The following is a 5,554-nucleotide window of genomic DNA, read 5'->3' as shown; positions in this document are numbered from 1 at the left end:
GTACACGACCATCCTAGAAAAGTGGTAGCGGGGGAGGGGAATGAGCTGAACTGGTGGCAGCACCGCACAAGCCTGAGCGAGAGATGGGTGGAGCTGCAGGGCTGTCAGGGCTCAGCGGAAGCACCAGGATCAGCGCCAGGCTCCAGCTGGAGCTCGGCACTGATCCTGGCGCTTCTGCTGAGCCCTGAAGAAGCACCAATCAACTGGAATGTTGCAGCATCTCCAGGGTCTTGTGATTTACATTCAGATGCTTGGCAACTGATTCATATTTATGACGGTCACAGTGTCCCAGGGTCATGTGAAGTGACCAAAACCTGCTGCAACCACCCAGCAGATGGGGGGAATAAAAACCAAACACCCCCCACCCCACCCCCACTGCCAATCCTCAACAGAAATGCTCACAACAATGAAAACCTCGGACAAGAGGAAGAGCACCGCTGGGCGCTGTCTTGCTCGGCTGTGGCTTGGGGGGGCACTTTTTTCAGTGCCATTGTAACTTCGAACAATCATTAAGTGAACTGTTGTAAGTCAAGGACTACCTGTACTTTATCACTTTTTTCCTTTTGGGGGGGCGGTCATCAGGTTTTTGACACTTTGCTAGGCGACTGTTGGTACTCGGATGTTGCCATATCCTAAAAGTGGTACAATGGGTGAAAAGGTTGAAAAGCCCTGATCTAAAAGACTAGGATTTTGTTTAAAGTAAGTTAATACTATTAATGTTACCATGCACCGTGTGGCTTTAAATTACAAGAAGGCATTTTATTAATTTTTGGGACATTTACCACTGGCATACTCACTTTAGTTTAATGAGTGGAAATGTCAGCTTTCTATGTGGAATGAAATTGGCCCAATAAAACAAAATTTGGTTGCTTGTAAATGATGACAAGATATGTCAGCCAATGTCATGATCATGTAGTGTCAATCAAGGATTAGGTAGGGAGCACTTCAGCAGTGGGAAAAGGCCCATCCTATGTCTACCCAATTTGTCTTACAGAATTATGGCGATAAAAAGAACCCCAAAAGAAATAGAATATAAATCTAATAAGTAATTTTACAAGAAGACAATTACAGGTTGAAATTTGGGTATAGCCACACATCAGCAAGATTAAAATGCAATGGAAGCATCATCCCTATTGGCACATCTGTTTCAGTCAAGAGACAATTATAAGAACCAACATTTTTCTGTTCTCCAGTTCAGAATCCATGTGATCAGTGAAGCCAGTCAGTCTTACTGCCCTCCTCCTCACATCCTCCTTTTTCCACCCACAACTATCTCTTTTCTAGCTCTCATAGCAGCCTCCTTATGCACCCTGCGAAGTATGCTTCCTCTTGTTATATCAACCTCTTTTGCCTTACCTGATGAGATAATCAGAATTACCAGCCCAAGTGGGTGGGAAAATGCCTTTCTACTCACAATATACCTGGAGGCAATTGGGCTGGGAAGGTTGTGACAGGGCAGCTCAGTAAGCAGAGACAGTAAGCAAAAGAGGAAGATAATAACCATTATGGGGACTGTTAAGAGAGACAGCTGTCTGAAGGATACCCATAGAGGGGGTGATAACTGCTAAGAGAATAAACTAATATTTCTTTACTGGAAGTATCCAAGGCTAGAAGAGAACATATTGCATCAAATCAATTTCAGAGAGACTATTCTGCACTTTAGGAAACCTTATTCCTTTGAAAACTAATAGTGTAGAGGTGAAATTTAATCTAGAAGATCTCCTAAGGACAATACTTGTAGCCACATTTCCAAGAGTATTTTATTCTATTATTTTATTTTTATCAAATTTATTGGCCACCCTTCTTACCACGAGGTAGCTCTGGGCAGCTTACAATATTTACAACATTTATAACTATAGCCCAACAAAAGGTGTAAATCTGCAAATAGCATGTTGAATCCAGTAATAGGCAAATGAAATAATTCTGTTCATCCTCTATTCTAATCTGTTCTAATCAGTGGCAATATTGAAAGTAATATTAACTCACTATTCACTTGTCTCAGGCTCCCTCAATTATACTGGCACTCCAGCAAATGACATCACCTCTATGTTCTACTTTCTATATGCTATATTGATAGAACTAATCTATGTTTTAAGTTCTTGCTCCCCCCCCCCAAAAAAATCCATAATTTAGATGCTGGTCCCCAGCCACCACATGTACACATTATGTCAGTATTTGGGGTGAGTGAAGGGCTAGGGTTGCCTACAAAAGAATTATTGATATCCATGGCAGGCGGCAACATTAAAGATTTTTATGATAAGCAATATAACCAAATAGCGGGGTTGGGGGAGGAAGGACAATAATAAATGAATGTAGTATAAATCTATATTCTCTATTGAAAAAGTATGTGATAAAATGTGACAATTTTTGGTTATATCAAATTGGCTAAAGCTTTGTAGATCCGGTTAGAATGTTTAGAGAGTTCTGAGGTAGAAACCTTTAAAACTGTCTCTCCTGATTCTCTTTTTCTGACAGGTACTTTAGTTGTGCAACATTTCTAAGAAGACAAATTCTCCACTTTACAGGAGACTGGTTCAACTCACTTTTGCTGTTACCTGTGATGAAAAGAGGGCTGTATTTTTCTACAAAGGGAGATAAAGAACAGTGACCTACACTGAAATAACCCTCTACCAGAAATAAAAAGGAACAAACAGCAAAGGAAAATCAACAAGGTCATGATTTCTAAGAAATAACATGCAGAATGTAGGAGTAATGTAATTTTGCATATCTGTAGCTCAGGTGTAGGATGAGGGTAAAGGTTCATTCTCTGAGCTTGTGGGTTGGTTTCCGAACATTTTGTTACCAGGCTAGTTAGCATCTCCAGCAGAGTTTAGGGGTTCCCCTCAGCTCCACTGAAGATGTTACCTACCCTGGTAATGAAACATCCAGAAATCAACCCAGAAGCTTGGAGAACGAACCTTCACCCTCAGTAATGTAATTGTTATCATCTGAAGAGAGGCTCTGAAAGACAGTTTCATCTTCCAGCATGGAACATAGAATAATAGAGTTGGAAGGGACTTTGGAGGTCTTCTAGTCCAATCCCCTGCTCAAGCAGGCTATACCATTTCAGACAAATGGTTGTCCAGTCTCTTTTTGAAAGCCTCCAGTGATGGAGCATCTATAACTTCTGAAGGCAAGCTATTCCATTTGTTGATTGCTCTCACCATTAGGAATTTTCTCCTTAGTTCTAGGTTGCTTCTCTCCTTGGTTAATTTCCAACCATTGTTTTGAAGGGTTCTGAAATAAAGGGAAATTGTTTAGTCTAACTGTTACTTTCTTGCTTTTTGTAATCAGCTTTTGCACTAGACAAATTTCATGCAATGTGGGAAACGTGTACATGGCTGCGATATACTGAAGGAGGGAATAAGGGAGTGTACAGGAATGACTGATGTCCTTATGATGTAATGGCTCTGTTGTCTGATTTTCATTGGTTAACAAAGTTTATGAAGCAATGCTACCAATTTTCTAATGCGTGGCACTTCTGGATGTAACTCTGCCAGCGTTCCAGATTGTGGGCCACCCAGCTGCTTAATTTGATCAAATAAAGTGCTGCTTGATCAAGAAGTCTCCGCTTGGGTTATCTGATTAGATTGATATGGTATCTCAAGTTCAAGTAAGGGACTGGGACCTTACATTTCCTTGTCTTGCCTTTTGGTGCTTTGGAAAATAGATTGACCTCCTTGTCTTTTTAGGAGCCCCTCAAATATTGGCATACTGCTGTCATGTCTCCCCTAATCCTTCTTTTCATTAGATTAGAGATATCCAATTCCTGTAACCATTCTTCATATGTTTAAGCCTCCAGCCCCGATCATTTTTGTTGTTTTCTTTGCACTCTTTCCAGAGTCTCAACAACTTTTTTATATTGTGGTGACCACGATTGGATGCAGTATTCCAAGTGTGGTCTTACTAACTTTGTAAAGCAACACTAATACTTTATGTGATCTTGACTCTATCCCTCTATTAATGCAACCTAGGATTGCATTGTCTTTTTGGCTGCTACTGCACCCTGTTGGCTCATATTTAAGTGATTGTCATTAGGACTCCAAGATTCCTGTCAGTTACTGGCATTAAGCCAAATTTCACCTAGTCTGTATACAGTTGGTTTTCTTTCCAAGGGGGTAAAACCTTACTTTTATCTACATTGAATTTTATTTTGTTAGATAGGGTCCAGTGTTCAAGTCTGTCCAGATCTTTTTGGATCTTGAGTTTGTCTTCTGGGGTGTTGGCTATTCCTGCCAGCTTAGTGTTGTTTGCAAATTTGATGTGGTGGTAGTGCTGTCTATCCCATATTTTTCTAACTTCCCAAGAAGTAGATTCTTGTGTACTTTATCAAATGTTTTATTGAAATCTAAGTATACTCTGTCCATAACATTTCACTGATTCACTAATTTAGTCATTTTATCGAAGAATAAATAAGATTTGTTAGGCAACCATGTTGGTTTCTGGTTAAAACTTGCTTTGCTTCTAAGATATTCGCAGATTTGTTGCTTATCTTTTCCAAAATCTTACCAGGTATTGATGTCAGGCTGATTGGTCTATAATTTCCTGGATCTGTTTTTTTTCCTTTTTTGAAGATGGAAACCACATCAGCTTTTTTCCAACCTTCAGGTAATTCTCCAGTGCTCCAAGAACTTTGAAAGATATGTTTCAAAGGTGCTGAAATCACATCTGCCAATTCCTTCAGAGCTCTGGGGTATAGTCTGTCAGTACCCGATGATTTGAATCCGTCTAGAGCTGAGAGATGTTCTCTTACCTTATTTTTGCATATTTTAATTTGTATTCCTAACCTGTCATTTATGGTTATGGAATAGAAAGTTGAAGTGGAACCATAATATTACAATAAGGAGAAAACTCCATCTGTAGCATAAATTACACTCCATTATGGAGAGAGGCAACAGGCAACCAAAAGGCTTGTAGAGCCCTTAATAACTTTCTTCCTAACTTTCAGTCCGACCAACAAACCTCTGCACTCTAGCTGTCTTCAGATCAGCAGCATAGATTTTGACAACCATTTCCTATTGTGTACTCAGCTACTCATTCAGGCAGAAGATAATAATAATAATAATAATAATAATAATAATAATAATAATAATAATAATAATAATAATAATAATAATAATAATAATAATAGTAAAGTTGGAAGGGACCTAAAGGTCATCTAGTCCAACCCCCTGCTCAGGCAGGAAACCCTATACCATTTCGGACAAATGGCTGTCCAGTGTCTTCTTAAAAACTTCCAGTGTTGAAGCATTCACCGCTTCTGGAGGCAAGTTGTTCCACTGGTTAATTGTTCTCACTGTCAGGAAGTTTCTCCTTAGTTCTAGATTGCTTCTCTCCTTGATTAGTTTCCACCCCTTGCTTCTTGTCCTGCCTCCAGGCGCTTTGGAAAATAGCTTCACTCCCTCTTCTTTATGGCAACCCCTGAGATATTGGAACACTGCTATCATGTCCCCCCTCGTCCTTCTCTTCATTAAACTAGACATACCCAATTCCAGCAGCCGTTCCTTATATGCTTTAGCCTCCAGTCCCCTAATCATCTTTGTTGCTCTTCTCT

The sequence above is a fragment of the Protobothrops mucrosquamatus genome, unplaced genomic scaffold (assembly GCF_001527695.2).
Source record: "Protobothrops mucrosquamatus isolate PMUCROS unplaced genomic scaffold, P.Mucros_1.0 scaffold150, whole genome shotgun sequence".
NCBI classification, from domain to species: Eukaryota; Metazoa; Chordata; class Lepidosauria; order Squamata; family Viperidae; genus Protobothrops; species Protobothrops mucrosquamatus.
The sequence above is the reverse complement of the archived record's forward strand: the minus strand, read 5'-3'. Positions refer to the sequence as shown.